Source organism: Azolla caroliniana, unplaced genomic scaffold, assembly GCF_043228905.1.
Source record: "Azolla caroliniana isolate FFs.n. ecotype wild unplaced genomic scaffold, voAzoCaro1.0.p SCAF_2, whole genome shotgun sequence".
NCBI classification, from domain to species: Eukaryota; Viridiplantae; Streptophyta; class Polypodiopsida; order Salviniales; family Salviniaceae; genus Azolla; species Azolla caroliniana.
Window position 1 is genome coordinate 4,517,844 of NW_028230437.1, and position 12,795 is coordinate 4,530,638.

Sequence of the window (12,795 nt, forward strand, 5' to 3'; positions counted from 1 at the left end):
GCTCGGGGGTGGTCGGGTGGATCGGCACCCTTCTTTCTCTTTCTCCTTTCTATCTTTCAATTCTTTATCCTTATCTTAAGCTTACATTAGTGCTATGATCTATAATATTTGGTATCAGATTTTTGTACTAATGTTTCTTTGTTTTTCATTTGTCTTTTGATTGATGCTGATCGATCGTTGTGCGGTTGGCCTTGATCCAGACAACGATCAACAAAGAACTTCGGTAACTCTTTCCAGAATTTTTCTTTCTATTCTCTCTTCTCCCATCTAATCATGTGTTTAGTTTAAATGTAATTTTTTTCATTAAATCAATGATGTTGTAGTGGTCTTTAATTGATTATCTAAAACGTTTACATATGTGCACGAGATCAATACCTCGTTTGACATATTAATAATATGTGATGAGTGTCGTATGCGTACGAGGTTAATACCTCAATTACGTATTACGTTCACGAACATATGTTACGTTTGCGTATGAGTTTAATACCTTGATTTGTTGTAAACGATATGCGTTTGGTCTCGTATGCGTAAGAGGTCAATACCTCCATTGCGTATTACGATGATCTCTTATTTGTGGATGTTTCGTGTGCGTAGAGGTATATACCTCGATTACGTATCTCGATCACATCATTTGTGGCTATTTAATATAACGATATGTTTAATATAGGCATATGTGGTCACATATATACGTATTTGATCGTATATATGTGATAAGTAAACATATGTGTATATTCGTTATTACGTGATTATATCGAAAGTTGTCATGATCGGGAAAAGGATGTTGGTGGCCGTCCTCACATTTTTGTGAGAATGGCGTTGTCACCATCCCTTTTTCAACATTTTTTTATTGTTGATAACCCCGTTGACGACCTCGATTTCGTTACGTAAAGAAACGCCAATAGCCAAAATGATGTTGAGTACGTAGGGCTTGACCCACTTCAAGTGAGGTCGCTCCAATGACGCGCGTATCCAACATCCCTCCCTCGTTACATGGATACGATGCCACCATGAGCTCGTTCTTACGAGAGGCATTCGTAATGACGTGACCATGTGATGGCCCACGTGAGCCTACTACGAAACAAGGGCTCATTTGGCTTCACCATTAGGTTGCACTTTGGCGTATGCCATCGTAATTACGAGACTTGAGGTTAGGTAACGTACCAACATAGTTTTGGTAAATGAGGGCGAAATAAGGACCCTTGACATATATGTTCTTTTAAAAAAACATATATGATCAATTGCCTCGCATATCTCTTATACGCATCAAACATTAAACATTCGAGAAGACCAACTTACTTGGTTGGCTCAAGTGTTTAATGTATTTGTTCTCGAGGTCTCGAGTTCAAATATGACCAAGACCATACAACATCCTTGATACATATGACTATAACACATGTTTAGACTTAAGGTCTAAGTGCACCTCGGGGTCCTCGTAATAGGACTTAAAGAGCCGAAACCACTTATGTGGGCACCGAAACATAGTTTATTGTTAACATTTTTTTCGTGTATAAACTATTCATGACGCGAACATACATGGTTGAGCCTCGGGGAGCCACCATGAAAAAATCGATATAGAGATCAGGGAAAGACATTTATTTGTCACCCCCATGGTTTTTAAAACACCTTTGTGTTACCATAGTAACCTGATCTTGAACCTCATCTCATACGTCTAGAGGGGTATTGACGTGAGATAATGATATCGATTAATGCTCGCCCATGATATGTTTACATCACGACATGATGTTATGACTATATCTCTGACCTTATCCTATTTCTTTTCCAGAAATAATCTTTAATGGCTCAAATTAACGACCCGATGTCATCCGCTCAAGCGGAAGGAACTCAAGGGAATCCTCCTGGACAAATGTCCACTGAGATGTATTTGGCACAAATAACCCAATTCCTTAGTTTCACCGCTCAACAGATGACCGAACTTCGGCAATCTCAGAGTGCTCTTGAGGCACGTGTCATTAGTCTACAACGTGAGACTAATAGACCTGATGAGCGACAAGGTGAACCATCATTTGTCGTTAAGCCATTTACGGGAGACAAAAAGGAAAGAACCGAAGAAGCAATCTGCACATGGCTGGGACGATGGGAGTCTCATTTTGAGCTCTATCCCACGCCAGATAGTACGAAGATTGCATATGTCGGCCGAGAACTCGGGGGTAAGGCCGCCGCCTGGTGGCGTGGCCTCCGTACTATGGGGAAATTGCCCGATACCTGGACAGATTTTGTCACGGTTTTTAAGGGCCAATTTCTGCAACCTCCCTCTCGAACCGAGGCAGCACAAGCTTTAATGAACCTCTCTAGCAGGAAATTTTCCTCGCTAGAAGACTATGTTCACCATGCTAGAACCCAAATCCAAAAATCGGGTCTAGAAGGGGACAATTGGTTGATAGCTTGTTTTGTCAATGGCATCCCCAATTCGGACTATCACTGGATAGTGCACGATAAGGATCCAAAATCCTTCGAAGAGGCCGTTGAAATAGTTCTTCGCTATCAACGCACTTCGAAGAAGGACCATAACAAACCCAACGAAGCGCCCGGGACTAAGCAGTCGCAATTTGTTGGGAAACGCAAGACACCCAACGAATTCCTGGATCGCGATTGTAAGCGACAACATCCTTTTTGTGTATTCTGCAAAAAGAAGGGTCATACAAAAGATCAATGTCGAAAGCTCCAACGGAAAGAGCACGACAACAAAGCTAAAGCTGCAGACCATAAAGGTCAGATTCCTAATGTCCTTCAGGTCTATACACATCATTTCAGTAGTTGTCAATGTTCTTTCCCTCACTATGTATTGGGTCCCAATGATTTACTACGTGCAAACGGGTATATCAATGGATCTCCCGTACAATTTTTATTTGATTCGGGAAGCTCACACAATTTTGTGAATGATCGTTTGGTACAGATATGGGGAATCCAACCCACAGTAAGTGATCACACCTACACGGTGCACTTGGCTGATGGAAGAGTACAACACATCAACGGGGCGATTCATTCTTTAGGAATTTCTATTGATACCTATATAGAGGAAGTAGACTTCCATGTAATGAATCTTAGTACCACCGATGTAATACTGGGTTATCCCTGGTTTTATAATAAAAGCTCTTCTTTATTTATTGATTGGGTTCGCCATTCCATTTCTTTTGTACTCAACGATTGTACGCATTTTATTCAATGTGTAAAAAAACAATCCCTCTCGATTGTTTCCTCGTGTCCATCAATATCCGAGTTGTCTTGTTCTACGTTATTTTATTGTGTACTTGATCCGGACATTCACGTTTACAATATCGATAATGTCTCGGGTCAATTAACATATTTTGAACAAAAACAACTTGATGAAATCGTAAACGATTTTCGTGATGTTTTTCCGAGTGAACTACCCGATGGTTTACCTCCTAAACGTAATATAGACCATCGTATAGATATTGTACCTGGCGTTGCACCCATTAGTATACCTCCGTATCGCCTAAGTCGATCTGAAGAGGATGAGGTAGCTAAGCAACTTAAGGACTATTTACGAATGGGTTATATACGTTATAGTAAATCTCCATGGGGTGCACCAGTTCTCTTGGTTAAAAAGAAAGAGGGCACATGGCGTATGTGTATTAATTACCGACGCTTGAATAAAGTGACGATCAAGAATTCGTACCCATTGCCCCGGGCTGACGATCTAATTGACCGTCTCCAGGGAGCTCGGTATTTTACGAAACTTGATCTCCGTACTGGCTACCATCAAATACGAATAAGTGAGGACGATGTTCCTAAAACAGCATTTCGTACGCGCTATGGCCATTACGAGTTTTTGGTTATGCCTTTTGGTTTGACCAATGCTCCGGCTACTTTTCAACAAGAAATGAATGACATTTTCCGAGAACAACTTGGAAAATTTGTCGTTATTTTCTTGGATGATATTTTAGTTTATAGCCGTACATTACAAGAACATGCTAGACATGTCCGCTTTGTTTTACAAACATTCCGTGACAAACAGTTTTATGCGAAGATCTCAAAATGTGAGTTCTTCAAGAAATCAATTACTTATCTAGGACATCTCATAACCGAACGAGGAGTTGAAATTGATCCTTCTCGCATTGAGAAAATCAAGCTTTGGCCCACTCTTCGGAATATTCGAGAAGTTCGATCATTCCTTGGTTTTGTGGGGTTTTTGCGAAAGTCTCTTCGTAATTACTCCCAATTGACGACGCCGTTTACTGATCTTTTAAAAGGTCAAACGCGTAAGTCTACAAAACCTATTGTGTGGAATGCTACACTAGACCTTGCCTTTAAGGAACTCAAGGACCTGGTTTGCAAGGCTCCTTCACTTCTTTTACCCGATCCTTCAAAACCTTTTGAGGTTGAAACCGATGCAAGCGATTATGCTATAGGTGTTGTCTTGTATCAAGATGGTAAACCAATAGCATTCGAGAGTAAGAAACTTGATTCTGCTCAATGTCGGTATACCGTTCAAGAAAAGGAACTATTTGCAGTTATACATGCGCTCAAAACATGGCGCCATTATCTTTATGGAAATCACTTTGTGGTAACTACGGACCACGAGTCCTTGAAATATTTTTGTGACCAACAAGACCTGAAAGGTCGTAAGGCACGATGGGCTGATCTCATCCAGGACTTTGATTTTTCCATACGATATCGTAAAGGTTCCATGAACATTGTCGCTGATGCACTAAGTCGCATCCGTGAAGTTAACACGCTTAGCTTCACTGAAATATCATCAGATCTTTATGATCACCTTCGAGGAAAGTATCCTGATGACAGTTATTTCGCAAAATACTGGGCAAGAGTTGAGTCTGGAACAGACACCACCACATCCTCGAAGGAATACTTCCACATTGCTAACGGTTTGCTCTACCGTAATGGGAAGGTTTGTGTTCCAGATTTACCCGAGGTCAAAAAGAGGATTCTTTTTGAATGCCATGATGCACCCTCAGCAGGGCACCCTTGAATACATCGTACACTCGTTCTCATCTCCACTCAATTTTATTGGCCTAAGATGCGTCCTGACATACATAGCTATGTGACTAAATGTCACCAGTGTCAGGTTAACAAAGCCGAGCGACTTAAAGCCGCAGGACTTTTACATCCCTTGGACATTCCCAATAATAAGTGGGAAAGTATATCCATGGATTTTATTGTTAGCCTTCCTCGCACCCAAAAAGGTCATGATGCCATCTGGGTTGTCGTTGATCGACTAACTAAAATGGCCAGATTTATTGCTACTAAAACCACGGTAACAGCTCCTGAATTGGCTTACCAATTCGTTGACGAATTGTTTCGTTTTTATGGGTTACCGATGGATATCGTGAGTGATCGAGATCCAAAGTTTACTAGTGACTTCTGGACACAAGTCTTTAAGAAGTTAGAAACTACGTTGAGCATGAGCTCCACGGATCATCCTCAATCCGATGGACAGACAGAACGAGTAAATCAAATTATTGAGGACATGCTTCGAGCATACGTTGGTGCAAAACCAACAAAATGGGAACGTTATCTCCCAATTTTGGAGTTTGCTTATAACAGCTCCAAGCATACGTCGACGGGATATAGTCCTTTTATGTTGATGTATGGTTTTCAGCCACGAGCCCCGATTGATGTTAATATACATCACGATGAGTTGCGAAGTACGCAAAACTTTCTTCGGGATATGCAAGATATGTTGCATATTGCACGAGATAATATAAAAACAGCTCAAGATAGAGCGCGTTTTTATGCCGATCATCATAGGCAACCTCGTGTATTCAACCCTGGACAGAAGGTATTTTTACGTGTACCTCACAATTCTAAGACATTGTCTACGGGTAAGTGCGCTAAGTTAGCCCCACGGTTTTGTGGACCTTTTACAGTCCTCAAACGCATTGGGTCATCAGCCTATCGTCTCGCTCTTCCCGATGGTGTCGGAATTCATCCAGTCTTTCATGTCAGTCGTCTAAAAGAACTTCTAGGTTCTGGCGACAATACAGTTACGACTGAAACTCTGGTTACTTCTGAAGAATTATCTTCTAAACCACATGTACCAGAAAGAATTCTCGATGTTAAAACAAAAAAATTACGTACTAAAGAAATCCGAGAATTCAAAATAAAATGGATGGATAAATCAATAAAAGATGCCACATGGGAACGCGAAAATACACTTAGAACTAACTTCCCTAACTTTCCATTGCAAGAGTGCAATGTTTTAAAGAGGGGGAGTATGTTACGGGCATGACCATATAATATCACGTGGTAAGAATTTACCGTCGTATTCTATACACGTGGATAAGTGTGAGGGTTAAATGAGAGTGTAAAGAAGGGGAGGATTACTTTTAATCCTCGGGATTGAGACAACCCATTAGGTCAAGTGTGAACTTGCCTGGGGGCCTTGGGTATCGCTATAAATAAGAGGCCTAGCTACCCTCACTTGATCATCTTTTGACTACATCGAGACTCTGCTCGTGTGGTGGGTCAACTCTTGTAGCGAGCGCGCCAGCACCAGGTACGACTCGACGCCACGGCGGTGGTATGGGACGCCGATCGAGGCTCGAGTCCGTCTCGATCCCTTCGCTCGGGGGTGGTCGGGTGGATCGGCACCCTTCTTTCTCTTTCTCCTTTCTATCTTTCAATTCTTTATCCTTATCTTAAGCTTACATTAGTGCTATGATCTATAATACTGGCCAAGGAAGTGGCCTCCTTGGTCGCTGATTAATTCAATCGGACATCCATACCGGCACCAAATGTTTTCGTACAGGAATTTTGCTGTGGATGACGCGGTGTTGTCTCTCAGGGCCTTAGCTTCCACCCATTTCGTGCAATAATCCGTTGCCACGATGACATAACGATTACCTGTTCTCATTGCCGGTGGTTTGAACGGTCCGACAAAATCCAACCCCCACTTCTGGAATGGCTCTAGTGGAAGTACCGGTTGGTGTGGCATCCGTGCTTGCTCCGTAGGCTGGCCCATTCGTTGGCATAGGTCACATTCCTTAGCATACTTGACGGCGTCTTTTAACGTCGTGGGCCACCATAAGCCGCTCTGCCATACTTTCCTCGCCGTCGCTTCCCCGGCATAGTGTCCTCCGGCAACCCCACAGTGTGCTTCCCGTAAGATTACTTCTTTCTCGTCACTACGGACTGCCCGTCTCCATATTCCATCTGCTCCTTTGTGGTAGAGAGTGTCCCGTAACAGACAGAAATTGCGGCTCTGCACCGCTAGTCGTTTCCTCTCGTCCCGGTTCATTTCCTCCGGTGGCAGGCCCGTGCTTAGGAACTGGTGCATGTTTGTCAGCCATTTATCTTCTGATGCCACCGTGTCATCCGCTGCCGTTTCCGGGGTGATACGGAATAACTCCGCGTCCGGGAATTCATCCGCTACTCCGTCGCCTGGTTCTCCGGACTCTAACCGGCTTAGATAGTCTGCTACGGCATGCTGGATACCGGGCCGGTGGAAAATCTCGAATTCGAACTCCTGCAACAGCAAGGTCCAACGGGCCAACTTACCGGTCAGGGACGCCTTGGAAACTAAGTAGAGGAGCGCCGAGTGATCCACATGGAAGGAGAACTTCCTTCCCAATAGGTAGTGACGAAACTTTGTTACACTGTAGATCATGCCCAGGGCCTCCCGTTCCGTCGTTGAATAGTTCTTCTCCGCTTGGGACAGCTTCCGGCTGGCGTAATATACCGGCCGGTACCATTTAGGCTCCGTAAGTTGCATTAAGGCGCTGCCAATAGCGATGTCGGAAGCGTCCACGAACACATGAAATTCCTTGCTCCAATCCGGAGGCTGCACGACGGGTGCTTGCGATAAAAGTACCTTCAGGGCATTGTATGCCTTATCCTCCGTATCCGTCCATTGGAACGGTGTCCGATGTACCGCGGTGTGTAATGGTGTAGCCAAGTCAGCCAAGTGACGGAGCATCCGGCTGTGCCACCGGATCTGTCCTAAGAATCGGCTTAGTGCTTTGGCCGTTTTCGGCGCCGGTGCCCCTAGTATGGCGTTTACTTTGTCCGGGTCGACCGCAATGCCCTCCTTACTTACAATGTGTCCCAGCAATATTCCACTTGAAACCCCAAAGATGCATTTTGCTGGGTTTAAGCTTAGCCGGTATAACCTACACTTTTCAAGGCATAACCGTAGGTGCTGCAAATGGTCTTTTCCCCGGCTATAGACTGCAAAATCATCCAGGAAAACTTGCATGAAGGCAGGGATATATTCGCCGAAGATCTCCATGATGATTCGCTGGAAAGTTGCTGGTGCCGTTTTTAGGCCGAACATCATGACTTCGGCCACAAACACCCCCCATTCGGTGACGAACGCTGTCTTCTCCTGGTCGTCGGGGTGCATCCGGATTTGATTGTATCCGCTGAAGCCGTCTAAAAAGCTATAAACGTCATGGCCAGCGACGGCATCCAGTACTCCATCCGTGAACGGAAGAGGGAATGCATCCGTAATTGTGGCGGCATTTAGTTTCCTGTAATCTACACACACACGGATTTTACCGTTCTTCTTTGGGACGACGACGATGGGGCTCAGCCACGTCGCTTTCTTTACCGACCGTATGAAGCCCACTCTTAGGAGTTTGTCGATTTCCTCCTTCACTTTGGCGGCGTAGTTGGGGTTCATTCGGTATCGTCTTTGCGCCACTGGTTTCGCGTCCTTGCCTAAGTGGATCTGATGCTGATATAATTGAGGGTCCAGCCCTCGCATGTCTTCGTATGACCAGGCGAATACGTCGCGAAACTCCGTGAGAAGTTTGATCATCGCCGCTTTATCTTCCGGCTTCATTTCTTTGGCGATGTGTACCGGCTTTGATTCGTCCTTGCTTCCTAGGTTCACTTCGTCGAGCTGGGATGCTTTTACCCGTTGGGAAACGGCCATTTCCCGTTCCAACGCTTCCTGTGCTTGCCGTAATTCCCGAATCGCATCTTTGTCTGGTTCGGCTTCGGTGTCGTCCCGCTGCGGCAAGTATGCGGCTACGGCTTCAGCTACGTCTATCTCGAAGAGTGGTACGATCTTCGGATGTTCCTCCAAGTACTGGGCTTCTTCGTCGTCTGCCAATCCTTCAAGCATGTTCACACATTCCGCATACAGCGGTGTGCATTCCTTACCGTTGCTCGTCCGTGGTTGTGTCGGTACCCGGACCTTGGCTTTTCCGCGCCGGAAGGTAATCATATTTTTTCGCCAATTTTGCTTGATGTGTGCTGTTTTCAACCATGGTCTGCCCAGCAGCAGTGGGTACGCGCCTTGCGCCTGTAGCTGCAGCACTACAGCCGAGATGTGAAATGTGTGGCCTCCTATGGTGACTTCCAATTTCCGTATTAAGCCCGTCGGCCGTACAGAGCTCGTATCCGCCATCCGTAGCCAGAACGGACATGGCTCCCATTCATGTATACCCAAGGCATCACACGTGCGAAGGCTTATTACGTTCACTCCGGAACCTCCATCGATTACTGTGCCAGGAAGTTCGTGCCCTTTGACAATAGCTGTGATCACCGGACTACTAGTGTCCACCACCGTCGGTCCCTCCTCCGGATTCGAGAAGAGGACTGGTGCCGGTTGGGCTATACCGTCTGTCATGACCGTTTTTAGTCCTTCTGTGAATCGCGGCACGAGCTGCAAGAGTCTTCCTAATGGTAACGTGATCTGACATTCTTGTAGTGCTTGCCATGTCTCGTTTTCTGGGTGGCTACCGCCGGCACTCCCTATGGTCTTCGCCCTTTGCCGTTCCGCGTCCGCGACGTTCCTTTCATTGGCTTCCTTCACCCATTCCGTCGCCTGTTTTCGTATGGCCTCTTGTGTTTCCCATTCTTTGGCCATGCCTTTCGACCGTGTGGTTACTTGCTGTAAATCCGCCACTTCCGGAACCACCATATTAACTGCTGGTCGTTTCTCGTAGCTCTTTACCGGGCACTGGTTACTGTAGTGGCCTTCCTGCCTGCAGTAGTAGCAGTACTCTTTACGGGTATTGCTGGATTCAGCATTGCTGGTAGCCGGAGTCGGTCCCGTAGCGAGTGGTGCGTTCTGTGCCGGTTGGCTCCTTGGGGTTCCATGTTCCGGGTCCCTAGGGTGACCACCTTTCTTGAAATTACGTTTCTTATTATTCTTATGTTTATTTCGGTAGTCCGGTCGTGGTGGATCGTAAAATCGGCCGTAGTCCTCCTGGTGCCTTCGGTAACCAGGGGAATTGTCTCTGTCGTATTGCTCGTGTCGCCTGTTGGGCTCCCGATAACGGTCCGATCGCTCATACCGGTCGTAGTTATCACGCCGATTCCCGTACCGGCCATCATTCTCTTGCCTCTCTCCGTACCGGACATCCTGTGCCGGTCGGTACCGGTTCATTTTTTGCCAACGATCTTCATCTTCGTCTTGGCTGCTTCTTGGCTCGATCCGTCGGACGGGTGGTGCTTGTCGGTTTAACAGGTTATACTCGCACCGGTCCGTTGTATGACTCTTGGATTGACAAATCACACACTGAGTGCGCATGGTGCACTCTACTGCCGAGTGTCCGGCATTCAAGCAGATTGTGCATTGAATTGCCTGCCGGAACCGGAGATCTTCCTCGGTGGGTAACGCCCGTTGCAGTGTTCCCAGCGTAAGCCATGAGCTTGTCTTTTCCATTTCTCTGACCCGGTCAATGACCTGATCGATGGTGCATCCTCGAAAGTCGATCACCGTACACACCGTGCGTAACGGTTCCCGGAGTGCGTTTAAAAATATCGTCCGTAATTCCTCCTCCGGGGGTGCACGGGCAAGCTGGCTATGCATTCGTTGGAAACGGATGACGAATTGGGGAATGCTTTCCCCTGCCTCCTGTCGGATCGTATAAAACAGGCCCACCATTGTCGTCTGGTCGACCTCCTTGTGGAAAAAATGCAAGAATTTTGCTTTTAATTCTGCAAATGTTGTGATGGTCGCCGGGTCCTGCGACCGCCGCCATGTGTCGCTGGTCCCTCCAACGTGACTCCGAATTCCGCTATTTTCGAGCGTTCTTCTTCCTCCGGTGTCATTCGCTGGGACGTGTGATTTGCTTCCCATGTCTGCTCGAAGTCATCAACATGCGCTTCCGCGTCCGGATCATCGCGATACTTTGAGTATTGGAACGGCATGTCGTCGTCCAGTATTAGGCCGCGGTTTAGTGGCGTTTGTTGATATCTTTCCGGTTCTTTTTCCGGTTCCACTTCCGGTTCTTTTGCCGGTGCTTTTTCCGGTTCTTTTTCCGGCTCTTCTTCCGGTACCTTTGCCGGCTCTTTCGTTGGTGTTGGTGTCTTGACGGCTTCCGTTTGCGGTTCCGGATAGCCCTGGTTGAGCGGTTCCGGTTCTGGAGTCGGCACGGTATCCGACCCGTCGTCTTCCGGGCCGCCGGGGGTATCGTTGCTGCTCCGGTAGTTCGTGTGCACGCTGTATCCCCCTTCGGAATCCGATTCGTAGGCTGAAAAGGCTTCTGCCTCGTTTTCTCCGCTTGCCAGCGCCTCCAGGAGGCGTTCGGTTTCCCGGAGACTACTTAGACTGCTTCCGTCGTCCTGGTCGCGAGTTTGCCGTACCCGGAGAGATTCCTCCGCGACTCTCCGGATCTCGTTGGAGAACGAACGATCCGAGCGAATTTCCTGCGCTGCTTGCTGGAAAGTCTCACGCCGTCTTTGCCGTTCGGCGAGGCGTCGAGCTCGGTCTGTAACCAAGTCGTGCGTTGGTCTAGTCATCCATTACCGTCGTTCGCTGCGAGAAAGCAGGAATCGTGGTCGCCAAAACTGTGTTATTCTCTAGCCGGACAAGGCCTAACACAAGGTGTCACGGAGACACTTCACCAAAGGGTGATTACGGCATAGGATTAAGATTCAACGATTACACCGACTTACATAGGTTACACGATTAGAATGCTTCGGTTAATTACACGCGTAAGATATAACAGTAATTACAGAACGGAAATCAAGACAGAAGTATAAACAACATAAGCTCTATTAATTATCCGCTGTCATTACAATGGGGTCCGGGCCTTTAAATAGGTTTCCGGCCCGTAGTACAAAACGGTGCCTCTCGCACCTATTCGGGATCCGTCCGGATCTGGAACGGCATACCGTTTCCAGTCCGTCCGTCCACACTATGCTCATTTACAACCATATCTAATTAATTCCTTCACTCCGTATTTTGGACTCCTTGCCGGCCGGTAACATCACTTTTATGTCAACTTTTTAGTTTCTTTTTTATCTTTAGTTTTCTCGCTCATTATAATATAATCTTGTTACTCTTATGAGTTGCTTGACTAAAATTAAGCACTAATTAGCCCAAACCCTAATCACTCCTCTTTTGTATGTGTTGATGATCTCTCTTCTTTAATCGATGTGTCTTAGTATTTCCATGTGCAACTTTGTGCTTCCATATGTGTATATACTTCTTAATTAGGGTTATCATAGTGAGGTGAAAGTATGGGTTCATGAGGTTAGTAGCTAAAGAGGGATTGACAACAATTCTACCTTGGTTCACCACCAATAGGGTATATGAAAGTCTAAATCCCTCAACCAAGTATATTGGCATAGAGGCAAAACTCCACCGATACATAGATGTGGTTTTTGCATAGCACACTTGGAGACAACACAAAGAGTTTCAAAGGCAATACCAAATAAACCGAAATATTGGTATGACAAAAGCCTTCCCACACTAAGGTGGACTGTTGAAGAAAGAAAAGTGACACAAATCACTAAATATGTCACCAACCATGGTCATGATGAGTATAAGGACATGTTTGTAATGAAGCACAAGGTCGATTCCATTTCGAGGATGTGTGGTTCGTGTATTGAGGTGTG